This window comes from Podarcis raffonei, chromosome 12 (genome assembly GCF_027172205.1).
Source record: "Podarcis raffonei isolate rPodRaf1 chromosome 12, rPodRaf1.pri, whole genome shotgun sequence".
Classification (NCBI taxonomy): Eukaryota; Metazoa; Chordata; class Lepidosauria; order Squamata; family Lacertidae; genus Podarcis; species Podarcis raffonei.
Genome location: NC_070613.1, coordinates 33,110,461 through 33,129,139, shown reverse-complemented (window position 1 = coordinate 33,129,139; position 18,679 = coordinate 33,110,461). Strand labels below are relative to the sequence as shown.

Sequence of the window (18,679 nt, the reverse complement as noted above, 5' to 3'; positions counted from 1 at the left end):
GTAGGCGATATACACACAGGCACAGAAAGAGAGTTTGGTGCGTGTATGTGTGTAGGATTCCCCTTCCAACCCTAAGTGCCAGCATCAAAAAAAAAAAAAAAAAGCAATGGCAAAGTAGCAGAGCTGCAGCTTCCCTCCCAACGAAATCCCTCAGGGGGTAAAAAAATATATAAAAATTCCCAAGGCATCTCGAGAGAGACCCAAATCTGAACTTCTGGTCCACACACACACCCCTTGCTCCTCCAAAGGAGCCCATTCAGTTGCATGGGAGGGATGTTCGCATCTGCCACGCCACTCACCTGTGTGCGAGATGCTGCTGTTCAGCAGCTGCTCCCTTCCTTCCTTCCCTCCTCCTCTTTATCTCTTTGCTCCGGCCGGGCGGCGACTGGCAGGCGTGCCCCCCACTGCCATCTTCTGCTGGAGGCGCCGAAGCGAAGGGACTATGGGGCGGGTGGGAGGGCGAGGAAAGTGGGGGGCAAAAGAAAGTTACCTGCCGCCGCTGCTAGTGCCGCTGCTGCTGCTGTGGGCAAGGGGGCTTCATGTGAGCCTGGCCCCGGCAGGCGGCGGAGCAAGCCTCTCGCCGGGAGAGGAAGAGGAGGAAAGGAGGCGGAGATAAGGGAGGGAGGGAAGGAGCAGCAGCAGCGAAGGGCTGAGCGCCGCTCCCGCCGCCGCCGCCGGTGGCGGTGGTGGCTCGAGGAGGATTTACTAAAAATAGCAGTCGATAAGGGGCGGGCGAGGGGGGGGGGAGAGGAACCGGGCGGGCGCGGGAAGCGGAGAGGCCGCCTCAGCCAACACGCCCAGAGTTGGCGACGGGCTGGGGAGGAAGCCGCGCAAGGGGGCGAAGTGGGGCAGCGGGAAGGAAGGCCGTCGAAGCGGCCTCTTGTCAGGGAGAGGGCGAGCTCATTCCCTCAGAGAGAGAAACAAGGCAATTGTGAAGGGGTTTTTTTTTGGGGGGGGGGTGAAGCGCCTTTCGAAGGCGCCGTGAGGTAACTTTGGGCGCTCGGGCGGGAGAGGGTGCTGCTTCTTCGCTTCAAGGAGGTCTTTCCCTTCAGGCGCGGCGGCCTCTCCCTCCCTTGGGAGACAGGGAAGGAGGTTGGCGGTGTGTGGGAACCTTCCAGGTTAGAGTTGTGCTGTGTGTTGTCGAGGGGGCTGCGTTTGGGAACCGCCTGGGCACGAAGCCGTTTCGCCAGGCTCCGGGTTGTTTCGTGGCACAGGACAAAGTTAAAGCCCCAAAGCAGGGGGGCGGGGCTGACCGGTGTTTTTTTTTGGGGGGGGGGAGCTGAGGGCCGCTTCAATCGTGAGGCGGGACCGCGGAGGGGGGTGTTCCATTCACGCGCACAGGGCAACTGCACCTGCAGAGAACATCGCCGAGCCCCCTCCTCAGCGGCAGATGGGCATCCCTAGCAAGGCGCAGGGCGGGCTGATTTCACCCTCTCGCTACGTAGCACGGTCTACTTAAAATTAAAAAAATAAAAAGCCTATTATTAATTGCTATCACTGACAAAATATTGGGGGGGGAGAGATATCTTCTTGTGGATCCAAAAAGGAGTTAGATGCTTCTCCTGTAAACAGGAAGACTCGCATTCGAATCTCTGCTCATTTGAAGCACATTTTGGCTCTTGTTTGCTCCCAGAATTGTAGCTCCGTGAGGGGTAAACTACAGTTCCCAAGAAAATGTGCTTTGGATGATTTGTTTTGAGGATGAAATGAGGTTGGGGGAGAGAACTGGGTCCATTTCTGAGCTCTCCTTGGAGGAAAGGTGGGATGTGGATAAAATGAATAAGACACAGGCTGGGGAGATGCTTTGGCACCTCTCTTCAAACTTCCAGTGTTTGTTGTTTCATGATGCATGCACATCTGTTTTATAACGTGAACAGGGAGGACACATGAACAATGGTCCCATCGAATCTGACTTGTTTGGCCCTCAACACTATCACCATACGGCAACCCTTGGGTTTTGAGGAAATTGGAGTCTCATCCACACTATACAGTGGTACCTCGGGTTACATACGCTTCAGGTTACATACGCTTCAGATTACAGACTCCGCTAACCCAGAAATAGTGCTTCAGGTTAAGAACTTTGCTTCAGGATGAGAACAGAAATCATGCTCCAGCGGCGCGGCAGCAGCAGGAGGCCCCATTAGCTAAAGTGGTGCTTCAGGTTAAGAACAGTTTCAGGTTAAGTACGGACCTCCAGAACGAATTAAGTACTTAACCTGAGGTACCACTGTACATTTAAAACAGACTCATGCCACTTTAAACAGTTGTGGTTCCCCCAAAGAATCCTGGGGAATTTAGTTTGTTAAGGGTGCTAGCCACAGAGACCCTAATTCCCTTCACAAACCTACAGTTCTCTGAATGTCCTGGGAATCGGGACGCGATGTTAAACCACTCTGCAAGTTGTAGCTGTGCAACTACAGTTCCCAGGATTCTTTAGGGGAAGCCATGACTGTTTAAAGTGGCACGATACTGCTTTAAATGTATAGTGCATATTTATATAAATAAATGATTATATATGTTAGTTGCTTTTCTTATAAAGGCAACTCAAAGTGACTTACATTAAATAACCCTGATGGAGCCCAAATCAGCTAAACTTGTATAGAATCAAGGTATATTTGTAGTATAGCCACATTCATGAATTTCCAGAGGGAAATTGCATCAAAAAGAGCAAATAGTTTTGTGGCACCTTAAAGGTTAATGCATCTTATTATGACATGTTGTTGTTGTTTAGCCGTTTAGTCGTGTCCGACTCTTCGTGACCCCATGGACCAGAGCACGCCAGGCACGCCTGTCTTCCACTGCTTTGCTAACTGTCTACTTCATCAGACACATGGAGAGTGAACCTGAGATGCAGGAACATATAAAACCCCCATCCACCTGCGATTCAGGGCCTCACTTCATGCATCTGACCAAGTGGGTTGTACTAAATTTGTTAAGTCTTACAGCAGTGACCAGAGGAGGAATGACCGCTGGGAGGAGTGCAGAAATAAAAAACATCATGGTACACCTGCATCAGCACAACTGGACACCTTCATCTGCCCCAGCTGCAACAAAACATGTCTCTCCCATATCAGTCTCTACAGCCACAGCAGGCGCTGTAACTCTCCAATGGTTTGACTTCACCCCCAAAAGCACACTCTTCCATTGTCTCCAGAGCAGATGGATGCCAGCCTTTAAGGTGCTGGAAGGTTCTTTGTTGCTTACACTCCTGAAGTTATATAGTAGATCACAGCCTTCATATTCAGTGTTTAATTAAATTGTCTACTGAAAATGACTTACTGTTTCTATAACCTTGTCAGACGAGCCATTCTATACTTCTGTTTCTTTAATATATTTTGCTTTGATTTTATTTTAATTGAGACTTTTTGCACCACATAGGTATATTTTCATAGATATATATTTTAATGAGTTTGAAGTATTGAAAGGTATAAAATATTACTGTACATAATAATACAAATAACCAGGAATAACCAGCAAATTCACAATTAATCACATAAACTCAAATTTCTGCTTTACTTTCAGAAAACATGTATTGAAAAAGAGAAGGCAAGAAAATGTTGTTACCAGTTTTTAGTGACTGCAGCTGGTGGGAGCATTCCATAAGTTCCATTGTTGGGACAATCCCACCCATAGAAGGAAGGAGGTGACTTTTGCCAATTCCCCCCTTGCATCGCCCTCCATTCCCGAGAGTTGGGATCCCCTGGAACTGTGGGGAAGCTGCAGGGAGAGAGAATTGGAGAAAGTTGACTCCCTATTTCCACCAATTTTACAGTGATCAGATAGCAAAATATTGTGTGTATCTACATAAGTGAGTACAAGATTGCAGCCTAAAGTCTGTTAAATATCGTTATTGTGGTTAGTTTGTTAGTTTGCATATGTATGCTATAAAACTAGAGATAATGTAGCTTGCTTCCAAATGTTCATTCTGGATTACCACCTGTACTACCAGGAGGCGTTTTCTGAAGAGTCCAAAACTCATTTGCATATGTTAATCCATTCAAATGTATGACAAGTGAAGAATTTCCCTTGTGCCCTTTGCACCTTTGCTGTAGGACCTGTGCATGGAGCAGATTTTACTGCCCTGTCTGAATGGTTGGCCAGGTATCCATCTGCCCTCAAACCACCCCCCTCTTCTTTCTTTTCTTTCTCTCTGACATCTTTATCTTGGCAGCAGGACTGCTTCATCAATATATTCATTCACTGTAATACTGTATTCCATCCTCTGAAATGCACTTATGCACAGTAACATGTATCACACTAAAATAAAACTCCCTTTGCTTGCATGACAATGTTACAACAATGAAAAACTTCAAGTCTGTAGCAAAATACATAACCGTAAGTTACACCCTTGGATCTAGCTCCCACTGTTCCTTTCCTATTACATGCCAGAAAATATGAAACATCAGCTTTAAGTGTGTGACCTTCACTTTACTCTTCAACTAAAGCTGCAAATCCTACATACACTACTGAAGAGTAAGACCTACTGAGCTCTGTGGAATTTACTTCTACTTAAACATCCACAGGATCAACATGCATTTTTGCTTTATATTACTTTGATGTATTCTTTTCTTATATCCCATCATTTCAGTCAGAAGTAGAATATTAAATATCTTCAAGCAGACAATAGTCCACTCCATCTCTCTCTAAAGCTCTTTCAGAGCAATCACATTTCTTTGTTCTTGGGTTGCCCAGAGAATTCTTTTCTGGGTGTTCTCAACCTAGAAAACAGTTGTTTTTATGCTTTAATTTCTCCAAGAAAAAATGATAGTATGAAAATACTGTCTTCAGAAATTTGAATGAAAGATGACATTCAAATACCTTTATTTGACAAAGCACAGTTGCTTTCAAGACACAGACTACAGAACACAGGCAAGCTGTTAGGTTTTTTCGCTTTGCTTTGCTGAGCAACAAGTTCTTCATAAGGACCATTCTTATCTATATAAATAATTCCTGCTAAAATATAGGTGTGTGTTTGGAAAGTGGGGTAAAGGTAAAGGGACCCCTGACCGTTAGGTCCAGTCGTGGACGACTCTGGGGTTGCAGTGCTCATCTCGCTTTACTGGCCGAGAGAGCCGGCGTTTGTCCGCAGTTTTTCTGGGTCATGGGGCCAGCATGACTAAGCCGCTTCTGGCAAACCAAAGCAGTGCACAGAAACACTGTTTACCTTCCCGCCGGAGCGGTACCTATTTATCTACTTGCACTTTGACATACTTTTGAACTGCTAGGTGGGCAGGAACAGGGACTGAGCAACAGGAGCTCACCCCATCACAGGGATTTGACTGCCAACCTTCTGATCAGCAAGCCCTAGGCTCTGTGGTTTAACCCACAGCACCACCCACGCCCCGGAAAGTGGAGAATTTCTTCAAATTATACAGGGGTAGAGCTGGAAGGGTTCCATCTGTGCCATGGTTGAAGCAGGCAGGATCCTCCACAGCCAACCCTGCAGTAGTTTACCCATGCCATTCCAAATGGTGGATTTTACACACAGGCCAGGGATGCCTGTGTTAGACATTTTCTGACAGCTGACTTAATGTCCAAGGGCACTGTCTTGTTTTTGCTTCTGTGGCCCTTTTCAGGAACTTTGGTCCAATGCACCCAAATCTGTTCTTGCGCAAGCATCTGTAAAATTTATAGGCAGGTGACATTGCATGGGCAGATGTGGATTACGCCCATACATTCATAAGGTTGCAATTCAGTGGTAGAGTATCTTCTTTGCATGTAGAAGGTCAAAAGTTAATTCACCTAGATCTAAAGCAGGGGTCAGCAAACTTGTTGAGCAGGGGGCCAGTCCACTGTTCCTCAGACCTTGTGGGGGGGCGGACTATATTTTGGGGGGGAAAGAACAAATTCCTATGCCCCACAAATAACCCAGAGATGCAATTTAAATAAAAGGACACATTCTACTCATGTAAAAACACACTGATTCCCGGACTGTCCGCAGGCCAGATTTAGAAGGCGACTGGGCTGGATCTGGCCCCCGGGCCTTAGTTTGCCTACCCATGATCTAAAGGCAGGTCTGGGAAAGTCTCATCTGAATCTCTGGAGAGCCGCTGCAAGTCAATGAAGACAAAACTAGTTGTTGGTATTAATACCCTGTCCATCTGCTAGATGGACCAGTGGTGTGATTCCCTATAAGGCAGCATCCTATGTACCTGTGAGATAGGAAGTTGCCTTTTACTAAACCAAACTATTGATCCATCTATCCTGAATAGCAACAGCTGTCTGAACCTCCAGCAGATCATCTGCTAGTTGTCCATTAATTGGAGATGCTGAGGAGTGCACTTGAGGTCATCTGAATGCAATGCATGTGCTCTACCTGATGTAAAATGAGCAGTGAGCCAAGACAAGGTAGTGGTGTTTGAATGCAACCCCAACTCATTTTAGAACACCAATTCCTGCTTTTGGTGCAAATAATGGAATAAATATTGTTTTGTTTTATAAACTAACAGTCTGTGGTAGAAATAATCCTTCTGAAAGGCATCAACAACAGTGCTGGCATTTCATTATGGAAATGTAAATATTACAGCGAGGAGAAAAGATTGTAAACAATTAGCTCCTATGACCTTTTATGAAGGACACACTGAAATAGGAAAGCTTCGTAAAAGGTTAAGCAGCATGAATGTGACATGTCGGTTGAACTTGCCCTCTGAAGACTTCCAAGTTTTTTTCTGACCTGGACTGGAGTAGTCCTACAGGAAATGACGAAGCAACAAAATACAATCATTTGTTTTTCTTCCTGTCACTTTTGTAACATTTTTTTTAAAAACTGAGTAAGATATTAAAATATCCTGTTTCTTTATCAGTATCAAGGTTTGTGTTTAAGGTTGCAATCCAAAACACACTAGGGAGTAAGTCCCATTGGACACATGTATATATGTGTCAAAATATATATGAATAGCAATGGACAGTAAGGTGTAATCCTGTGCACGCTTAGGGGTAAAACCCATTGAATCTAGTGAGACTGGAGAGCTGTGTAGCAGCTGACCATGTAAGCCCATTTTTGTTTTCTCAGATATAAGAATTAAATTTACTCCCAATATCCAGTTCTTTCCCAAGGCCTGGCTCACCAGTCTAGCTCTGTGCCTTCCTCAAGTGTCTGCCACCCTGGTATATATTAATATTAAACAATAATAATGCCTCTTTCTTTGCTGGATGGAGAATGAAGAGATGGGGGCAGGCAGGTAGGTAGGGTGGCCAGTTATGCATTGCCAAAAAAGAGAAGTTGCACAAAGAAAAAAGGACAAAAGATAATTTCAATTTGCATAAAATTGACATATCATAATTTTTGTGCACAGGTGTACATTTAGAAATAACTACTGTAATTGAAGTAGAAATGCAATGCATCTCACCACAGTAGGGGAAGACATCAGGTGAATTGTGTGCCTGCTCAGTCAATTTTGAGGCTCCTGCTCTCCCTTTTGATGGTTCCTTATCTTTAAACCAGGCTTGGACCAGCCAGCCCTCCAATTAGAGCACACCTTCAAAAAGAGGATTTGTCCTCTTGGCAGTACTGTGAGCAGCACCAAATTTTAGGTGGTGCGGGCTGTTCCCAGCCCCCACCCCTGGGCGTCAAGCTGAGAGGAACACAAAATAATAATAATATAAAATAATAATAATACCTATATTTATATGCTTACCTACTCAAAGTCAGGCCTCTGGTCAGAATTGCCGCAACTATGATGTGGTGCACTTGAGAGCATTTGCAGAATGGAAGGCAAGGGTGGGAAAGAGAGGGACCAAATTTTGTCCTTGCTCAGAGTGCCATATTACCAAAATCTGCCCCTGCTGTTAGGTAAGATAAATGGCCACCCTTGGGGGAGGAGGACGGATGCATAGCAAGCTAATTTACTGATTTTAAGCAAGACTAGTAACATTTACCTATTTCCCCTAAATAAACTTTCATTGCGGAAATTGAATTGAATATGAGCAAAGAAAGGAACTGTCATATTTGTTTTGTATTGACAACCTCACAGGTATTTATTATTTCCTGTTTTACACACACACACACACACACACACAAGCACGGCAGCAAAATACAGCATGCATATGTTCTCTTGATATACCATATTTTTCGCTCTATAACACGCACCAGACCATAACACGCACGTAGTTTTTAGAGGAGGAAAACAAGAAAAAAAAATATTCTAAACGAAATAGTGGATATATGATTTTTGTGGTTCATGCTGTGGCCACAGACATGTGATCTGACAGTGAGTTTGGAGTAGCCCAATGCAAAAATCCTGAGGATCCATGTGGATCCATGCTTTGTAACCACGGAGGAGGGAAGGAAGGGGAACCATGGATCCTCTGCTCACGACTGCAGCAGATCCCCCCCCCGCCACCCGCAGGCATTCGCTCCATAACACGCACAGACATTTCCCCTTACTTTCTAGGAGGAAAAAAGTGAGTGTTATGGTGCAAAAAATACGGTAAGTATACAGCTCTGTTTTCGCACAACGATACTGGAAAATCAGGTTACTCATCACACCGCAAAAGACTTGGCATATCTGTAGGTTTGCAAAATACGTGGCCAGGATTGTATGAGGTGCTCAGCACCCATGACAGTGAAATCAAATGAGAATTAAAAGGCTGCATCAGAATTTCAGGCTTTTGCAATGCCATTCTTTCAGCTTGTACAATTGCTTTCAAAGCTTCTGCTGCTCTTTCAGAGTTCTCTTGGCGGCATTAACTTCTAATTGTCAAAAATTGATCAGCCAAGAAAAACTCCTGTTAGCCTGTAAACTGAGAGATAGAGAAAGTTATTTACACATATAACATGCACTGAATTCAGATGGCTGCACTGTATTCAATGACATAGTCTGTGGCAGCAATCCTGTTCACATTCTTACTTGAAAATAAGTTCCATTGCATAAGCATGCATAGGATCAAGCTGCATGCTTGACAAAGTCAAAACCTTAAATGGGTTGGTGTCTTCTGATATTTAAGTGAGCAGCAGATATCAAACAGCTTGTAGGAACAGAAAACCCAGAAAACCTCTGCTACTCTGCAGTGCCACCACTTGTGGATGACCCGAGGAGGTACTGCAGCTCCCTTTCCAGAAGGATCACGAAATAAGCAACTGACCTTATTATATACTCATCAGCCTGCCCTGAATCTCCTGTCTGGCTCCTTGCCTCCTCTGATATCCAGAACAATTTTCTTGTCCTAACCTTAAAATTTCTCCATGCCTTGCCTCATATCCCAGTATTGTATCCCTGCCCACAATCATTTCTCCTCTTAACATCTGCTCTGAGATGTCTTCTGAGGACCTTATTGGCAGGAATGACAGACAGGACAGTCCAGTGGCAGCAGCAGAAGTGTCTGAGATCACAGGGCCAAAGCAGCTCTCTGACAACCCGCTTGAACCTTCCCTGAATCCAGCTCCTGACCCTCCTGTTCACAGGCCCCCTCTACCAGCACCAACCCTTCTTGAGGCACCAGTGCCACATTTCTCATCCCACAACTCTCATCTCCCTTAGGTCGTCTACCTCCAATGCCCTGATCTCTGAATCCACTACTTTGGGATGTTCCCACCTCCTCCATAACAGCTCCATGGGACTCATTACATCATTGCCACGCATAACCTTACATACTTCTGTTGCCTCCTCCGTCAGCTATTTCCCTAAGCTATGAAGCCCCAAGTGTTGCAATCTCCACTGCCTAGCAAGATGCTCCAGCTTGTAGCCCTGTTCGCTCAGCACATGGCCATGCATATAGAGCCCATGGGTCCTCAGTTCCAGCCTTGACAGCTCCCGGCAATTATCCTGATGAACAGCAAAGTAGGAAGTCTAAATTGCTGCAGTGCTGCCAGTATCTATTGTGCTGGGTGAGCAGTTACTAAAGTCTTTTTTATTTCATTCCTCCCTGGGAGTAACAAGCGAGGTGGCCTTTATGGCTCACCCATAATAAATTATATCTTCCACCTGAGGCCATTTTTCCAATTCATTGAATGTTCCCGGTCACAGAGCTCCCATTCAGCTTTAATCAATAGGTAGCATCTTCTTCTACAATAAAATTAACACTGATACACAGATGCTGCATATGTTGGATGGGCTGAACGCCTCCCGTTTCTGTGAGATTTTCACGAGATGCATTGAATGCTGCAGATAACATGTAGGTTCTGTTAAACTGGATCAAAAACTACCATTTGATTGCTGGTATTATAGGCAGTAAAATTATCTCATTGCTTGTGCTAAAGCATGGTACAAATGTTATGCTACATCCTGCAGGTTAAGAACATATTTTGATGTTATTTTATACAGCTGTGTATTGCATCACTTGGCTGTAATGCGACTTCATCAACAACCAAACATAGAAAAAGAAAAAGAATGCTATTTCTGTGTTAGATGAAGCGGGAGGGAATACAGACTGGTGATTTTTGAACCTTGAAAACTTTAAACTCCTTCCATTCCACGCAAAAGCAATAGTAAAAATATATGAAAACATAAAGCTCTTTCTAGGTGACTATTTTCGCTGTTAGCTGTGAGCCTATTGCCTATTCTGGACTAAATGGGATGTGAAATGCAATTGGATTCTCAAGATTTTCAAGAACTATATCTCTCTTCTTCAGCCAATTCAGAAACCTGTGCTAAAAGCAGCTTTTTGTTTCCAGTGCTATGATCATATTTTCCCATTATATAAGTTTGTGGAGCAGATTCCTCCTCCTTTTCACCTTAGCGCAAACCTTGTCGCCATATGAGCTTTCAACTATATTTCTTCTCTGATCTATACACTTACAGACACGTCAACCATCTCTGCAGATGTCTAGGGTGTCTATCTGAAGAGGTTAGCCTAAGATGCTGGCACACAATTTACCCGGCATGTGAGATGACTGTGTGTATACCAGAAACAGAAATGGCTGGGCAAAGCTGGGGGAGGGAAGCTATGTTTACCCATCGTACCCATTCCCCCAAAAGCTGAAAAATTTCCTAACAAGGCAGCACCCAGAGGTTCTACCTGTCAGTCATTTCACAGATGAAGCTCATAGAGTGACCTACTCAGTTCCAAGATTGGGATATCCAATCTTGTGCCTTCCAGACGTTATTGGACTCTAGTTCCCATCATCCACAGCCAGTGTGGCCAATTTTGAGGGATGATCCAGAATTGCAGTGCACTGGAAGGGGGACACCACCTTGCCTTCACAAAGGCAGCTTGCAGATGAGATGGTCCCACTGCTGCTACAAGCCAATTTGGCCTAGGAAGTTTGCACACACTATCAGTTTGGGGCAATAGGAGAAGTAACTGCTGAGAACCTGCATGAAAAGTGGCCCTTTGCACATCACAAAAAGGAAAAAATGTTACCAATTTGCATACTCTCATTTATCTCTCTAGAGAAATGACACTGTCTAGATAAATAACACTTAGAAACAATTACTATCATCTAAATCAGGGGTCAGCAAATTTTTTCAGCAGGGGGCCGGTCCACTGTCCCTCAGACCTTGAGGGGGCCAGACTATATTTTGAAGGGGGGAAAATTGAATGAATTCTTTTGCCCCACAAATAACCCAGAGATGCATTTTAAATAAAAGCACACATTCTACTCATGTAAAAGCACCAGGCAGGCCCCACAAATAACCCAGAGATGCATTTTAAATAAAAGCACACATTCTACTTATGTAAAAACACGCTGATTCCCAGACCGTCCACGGGCCAGATTTAGAAGGCGATTGGGCCAGATCCGGCCCCTGGGCCTTAGTTTGCCTACCCATGATCAAAACAGAAATACAGTGCATCTCACCATAGTGCAGAAGACAGTGACCAGTGTGCCCCTGGTCAGTCTGTTCTCCAGCCGCTTAACTGTTGGTGGACAAATTCTAGGCTCCTGCTTGATTAGGATTCTTTATCTTTCAACTGGACTTGGACCAGACACCTGACAGCCCTACAAAGAAAGTAAAGTAAAGCATATGGCCATTTCTCCATGCAGGCTGCTTGCAGAGGATTTGGGGGGGGGGAGAGAGGGGTGGCTGGCATGGTTAGAGCAAAGAGTTTGAATGCATAGCATTGTTTGTTGGGGATGGAGGGTTAGGCTGTATGCCTGAGTCCCTTCTAATTCCTGGATCCCGCAAGGATTCCATTGCTGAAAGAGCCAGGCAAGTTTCTTGGTGAGTTAATAGCCCTAAGTACAGGGTTGTTAATATAAGAAAGGAAGCTGCTCTGTGCCATTGTGAACTGGTTAAAACATAACCAAAAATGCTAACTGCTCCATTCAAAATTCAGGGACTTGACAGAATTGAACCAGAACTTCATAAATATTACTGAATATTTCATGATCTTTTATGCTCAGGGGAAGTGCATCCCTTTTGCTTGTTATATAATGTGTTCTGGGCCACTCAATTAGAAAGTAACAAAAAATGTGTGCACTGTGCCATGTAGTTCCAATTCGTGTGTTTTACTTTCCCAAATGCCAAGTATTTTGAGCCTGATTGGGAAGACTCACATTTTAGAAACACAGGCTCGGTGGTTCTCCCATAAGGGCAGACTTTCCACACTCAGCTTGGTTTCATTTCTCAGAAAATAAAAAGCAGCAAGGCAGTGATCTTGTGCTTCACTTATGCGAAAAACTGAGTCAACAGAGCTATTAAGAAGTTTGGGCACTCTGTGACTCTCCTTGACATGCCTTGTTAACAGTGCAATCTAACTAAGTAACATGAAAAAATACCCCAAATCACCCTAATTCACCCCCTTGGGGCCAAAACACATCCCTAATGTATATCATCTCTTATCCTGCCCAGTCTCAAAACATTTTGAGTAAAGATTACTAAAACACATACCAGTCACTTCCCTAGTTTTTGTGTGCTAAATGTCCTCTATACAGGTCAGTAACTTTATGTATATTCTATATTTAGCTATGTTCTTAGCTCAACAAACATCTGTGTAGTTATATCCCAGGGTCCTGTGTTTATGAGCTTTAGATGTCCTTGATACCTCCTTGAAGATTGCTTTGTCCACCTGTTCCCTGCTGTTTAGAAAGCCTATGAGAAATTATTCACCTTTATTTGGTGTGTGTCCCCCACTTCTCTTGTTGATTTACACACACACACACACACACACACACACACACTCACTCACACACGTCTGTTCTCAGGAGCACCAAGTGTATGTGTATTTGGATCGTACTATCTATTATGAAGACAGATCTGAAGGCATTAATGGAGGTATTTCTAATTATTGTTGTTGCATACCCACACCTATGAACACTGCTCTTCTATCGATAAGTACCCTTAGCATCTTACAAAAAAGGATTTAAAAGCAATTATATGATTAGGTAGGGATGTGGAACCTGAGGACCTCTCAATCAGGGATGGTGAACCTGAGGATTTCTAGATGTCATTAAGACTACAACTCCCATCATCTCTGACCACTGGCCATGCTGGTTAGGGCTAATAGGAATTGGAGTCCAACAACATCTGGAGGGTGACATGTTCCTCATCCCTGCTCTCAACTGTATTGAACTTCAACTCCCATCAGCCCCAGGCTGGTTGGTAGGCAATTGTAGTCCAACAACATTTGGAGAAGTGTTGCATTACCATTCCTGCATTCAGGAAATAAATATACAATACTGTAAAAAAACCTTAAAAAAAAAACCAGCCAACCTTAAAAAAGCAGATAGTAAAATAATTAAAAACAGTAGGAGAGCTGGACATTAAATGCCTTTTAAAAAATAAAAATGCTTTCTATTTTTTCAGGAGAGTGCCAGACAAATCTCCACAGAAAAGGCGATGTGGTATACAGGAAGATCCAGGGATTGAAGCAAGACTTTCAGGGATGAACCAAGAAGGAGTAATTTGTTGGTCCTTATGCCTCCGTAATAAACCTTACACACACACACACACACACACACACACACACACTGTGAACATTTTGTGCGGGGGGGGGCACTCCCTGTTCATCTCTAAAGGCATTATCTGTTGAAGTTACTAATGGTTCATTAGTTGTTAATAATAATTATTAAAATGATGATGATAAGTATAGTTGGAGGTCTTAAAACACCCCCAAAGAACTAGTCTATTATCCCAGCTTCAGATTCCTCACAAAGCTTCTTCCCTTCATTATGATGTCAAATACATATATTTGCTTTCTTCTGATGTAACCACCCATATATAATTGGGTATATTTTTATATAAAAAAGGGAGGGGGAATAACAAATCTAAATATTCGAAAGGAAAAGTGAAGAAAACACCCTGAAGTTTTGAAATTCTCATACCTCTTGAGTATACTGGAGGTTGCATTTACCTCCATCTCCACTTCAGTGATTGTCATGGGGTGGGGGGGGGAGTTAAATGGAAATGTCAAGCGCTGAGAACGTGAGGCAGCGAATGTATGATTGAACTCGCAAAGAAAACACCCTGCATAATAAACAAGCGAAGATCTATAGGGAGGGAAATTTTCCCCTGCACTTGAAATTTAACAGTCAACTGTCAACATCCTACACATAACTGTCATGAAGAACCTCTAAATCTGTCCTTGTTTATGGCATGTGTTATGACAAGAGTTGAGAGTTTCTGAAAGAGCTATAATTGGCACCTAAACATCCAGCATTTTGTCAACTGCGATCGTGTTTAGGGAAAGCTTTAATTTTGTTTCCTTCCTGAAAGAGTTGACAGAACTTTTATTTGCTCATTAGCATTTGAAACTCATTTTTTCACCTCCTTAGTAACATTTTGCCAGTCGGAGACATAGGGACCTTTCAGTGTAAGCCAGGAACACATAAGGGAAGCCAATATTAATTCAGTTGCAATAAGACCAGGATGTTTATGAATGTTTTGATTACTGTAGACACTTCTCATTATCAGGGTGGTAAGAAATGACCTCTGGATAGTGTCTAGTATTTTTGCTATGCTATCGTAGGAGAATATGTGAGAATCTAGGAAATAACCCAGAAAATAGTTTTCCCCGCTTCAATCCTGAATATGCACGAGGCATAGCAAGATGAACAGAGTAAATAAACACTTAAATAAAGGCAATTATTTTCAGTAGTGTGTTTTCTGCATGGTGCAGTGATCAGAATATCAGGCTAGGATTCGGGAATCCTAGGTTCAAACCCTTACTCAGGGATGTTGTGAGGATCAAATGAGGAGCGGGGAACTATGCACACTTCCCTGAGTTTCTGGGACGAAAGCTGGGCTTATAAATAAAATATTAAATAACCACTCCCATTGACAACTGAGGCATAGTTCCACAGTTTCTGAGTTACTAATGAATTTGAGCACAACAGTGTCATTCAAATATACAGACTGACTGTTCCCTTAGGTCCCCCACTGTGATACTATGATGTCTTGTGACCCCCTAACACCTCCCCCATAAAATGTGGCCATTGAAAAAACCAAAAGCAAATAAATAATAATTTTAAAATGTGTTTTTTCTAGAAAAAATACTGAGTGCTCCAATGGATACCCCACTGATACAAAAAGCGCCCCCCCAACCAGGTGTCTATCTTAATATTAAATTTTAATGGAATGTTTGAATTCCAGGAAAGCAATTCCTCAGTTTGGGATTAGGATACGGAGGGATGTCATTGTCATTCTCCCTTTTTTCCTTCCAACCTGCCATTTTTCTTAAGCTACTTGGCCCCGAAGCTCCGATCTGCCGCAGATAAAAGCCTAACAGCAGAGCTTCCCAATGTATGTTGAAAGATCTGAATTTCGGTTCTCGTCCTCGGCGTAATCAAATCTCAGCGATTTAAAGAAAGGCTGGATTTCTTACAATCACCCCATCTGGTTTAAATGAGGTGGAGGGGCTAGCAGGAGTTTCCTCTCTCTCTCTTGGATTTAGTGCCAAAGTGGGGGTGTGGGTGGGAAAGGAGTATCTCATTCAGTAGTTCTAATTATAGTAGAATCATCTATCTGTGTCAGCATTACAGACTCCAAGAAACAAGTTACCCGGAGATGAAAAGCAGCAGATCAATAAAAGCTAGATGGGTTTTCAGGAGTCTCCTACTACGAGAGCACAAAAAGTAGCAAAGCAGCAATTGTCAACAGCTACAGTGCTCAGCTAAAATTTCCCCAGCCCACAATGAAATACAGCACTACTAATAACAAATGCCTATAGGGATTCCCTTTTTCTTCCTCATCTTCTTTCCATCTACAATGCACTGTCCAACCCCACCCAACCCCTCATCCCAAAGAGGCAAACCAACCTACCAAGGTGGGGCCGGCCCGTCACACTCCCATCAGCACAGCCACAAGGACCAGAAGGGCTAAGAGAGGTGGACTCTCCAGGTAGCAGAAAACCAGCAGCAACTGCAATAGGAACAGCAGATGCCAGCATTGTCCTGGCCAATCAGTTTATGGCTGAAATCTGGAGAAAGGCAGCAATCAGACCTTCCTGTTCAATGTGGGAAGACTGGGGGGATAGAGGGGCATAAGTGCTGCCACGCCCCTCACATGCATAAGAATTAAAAACAACTGCATATGGCTAAAGAGAGAGGGCAGCAAACGGGAGATGCAGACAGGGGAAGATTTTTTACACAGTTAGAAATGGGTACCATGCGGCAGGTTGGGATTGAACGTGGGCCCAAAGACTGAAAAGGTTGAAGGTTGTTTATTGATTATGTACAGCTGTTCGCTGGGAAGAGAAATCCAAGTTGTTTTTTGAAAGCTTGGCTTGGGGTCAGTGGTGGAGCTTCATGCTCCGGCACCAGGGAACGGAGAGCAGGTGGGGGCAGGGGTGGCGCGGGTCCCGGGGCCTGGCATGCCACGCATCCTGGGGGCGTGGTGCCCAGTGCGGGCAGGGGGGCAGCTGTGATGGCACCCCACCAGGATCACGCTGCCGGGGGCGGTGCACTCCCCCTGCACTCCTCTTCCTCCGCCAGTGCTTGCGGTTACGAGCTCCTGTTCTCTTTCAATTTGCTTAAGCAAGAATATTTGGGGCTAGAAGACAAAGCAGGGTGGATTGTCCACTTGGATACTCACCTCCTTTTAAACAATGCAGGTCTGCAGTTCACATATTCTGCTTCTTGGAATCAGCAAGGATGTCAAACTGAACATTTCCACCAATTGGCCCTCCCTCCTTTGCAGGGGCCGTCTCCCGTCAACAACTCCAATTTTCCATTTTGAGGATGCTTATCCCAATGCTCTTAGCCATCATGGCTAGAATGGCCATTCCTCAAAGTTCAGTTCCTTCTCCAGCATCTCTAGAAATTAAGTCTTTGAGGCTGTGTACACACTATAAGTTTAAAGCACATTCCCCCACCCTCAAAGAATTCTGGGGCTGTGATTTCTTAAGGGTTGCTAGGAACTGTAACTTTGTGAAGGGTAACGTTCAGTGCCCAGAATTCTTTGAGGAAAAGAATATGTTTCGAATGTGCTTTGAAGCTACAGGGTGTACACAGCCTGAGCGAGGCAATTGCGTTTCATCTCTAATGCACAAACAAGGAAATGCACATGCATGCATGTGAAGAACCCAACATGCCCCATGGAGCGCACAATCTGCCAGGCCACATGGCGGTGATGCTTACTGTGATCTTTAGAAAACAGATTGTTGCACAAATAGCCTGTCCTGTTTTTGAAATGCTGACCGCAGGGCAGTCTGTTCCCAAGAAAATAAAAACAGTTGACAGAGTAGAATCGGGCTGAGGGAAACATTTTTCCACCCAAAGGCTTGCATTCTTTTATGGGCAACTGGATTCCAGCAGCCATATTCCAGGGGGTGGGCGGATTCTGAGGCAAAAGTTGGGTGGAGCCAAATGGGATTCTATTTATTTATTTCCCTTTATGAACTGCTTCCCATAAGATATCTTGAAGAAACGTAACTATATATATATATATATATATATATATATATATATAAAATCAACAATCAAAATAGTAACAGGAATTGCTGATACAAAAACAATGTTGTGTACAAAAACAGAACAGCAGGGGAAACGGCCTCTGCATTTCAAGCTGCCACCGACTACATCGCCTGAGGCTAAGGAGGAGGAAGCTGACAGGCTGTCGTAAGTCAGAAGGCAGGCAGGTGGGGCAGGCTGCTGGCAGACTGGAGTTGGTGGGGCAGGGCCCCAAAACTACCCAAATAGACTGACACCCACTGAGCTTTACTGCTTAGTTTGGAGTGTTATTTCTTCTTTGTTCATATTCAGCCTTCAGTTTATGAGGGGTCTCTGACTCCATTCCCAACACCACTCAAAATATATATCCCATACACTCAGATCTTGGGCTTAACACTCATCTAACCCCAAGCCTCAGCAGCCAGGTGGCCTACTTTACGGAGGGCAGTCCTCTGATGAAAAGGCTACTCATCCAAGTACATTTTAAAGACAAAGGAGATCAGTGATCTTGAAGTTGATTCACTGATAGTTAGCCTCTGTGCAGCAGACTCAGCAAGCATATGGGTCACCTGGTCTAAGTTCCCCCCACTATGGTGAGATATGTTGCATTTCTTTGTAAATTAGAACAATGATTTCACAATTTTCATCTATAGCCTATGAATTAGCAGATGCCAATTTTATGCAAACCTCCTCTTTCCTCTTTTTTGTGTGTGATGTGTTTCCACTTAGTGCGATGGGGCACTGGACTTCAGCGGACAGTCCAGGATCCACAACTGGGTTGCAGCCTTTTCTAAAGTCGGTCATGACAGCAGCATTGCCAACATACACTGGTTTTCCTTTGGTATTCTGAATCACCTTCTAAATTCCTTTCCTTTTCTTAGCCCTCTATAGTTGAGTTGTGTTTCAGAAATG

General features: G+C 44.1%; 1 protein-coding gene across 9 annotated transcripts in view; it reads right to left on the bottom strand.

Annotated features, from left to right (window-relative positions):
* The window catches only part of HDAC9 (histone deacetylase 9), a 472,213-nt gene that overhangs the window by 428,454 nt on the left and 25,080 nt on the right, over positions 1-18,679 (bottom strand). For 6 of the 9 annotated variants that reach the window (XM_053359136.1, XM_053359133.1, XM_053359143.1 and 3 more), the window contains exon 2: positions 11,738-11,878. The gene's annotated coding sequence lies outside the window, so the exon portion shown is untranslated. Of the gene's footprint in view, positions 1-299; positions 619-11,737; positions 11,879-14,203; positions 15,185-18,679 lie in introns of those variants that run through there. The other 3 variants (XM_053359139.1, XM_053359137.1, XM_053359135.1) reach the window with 3 other exon arrangements.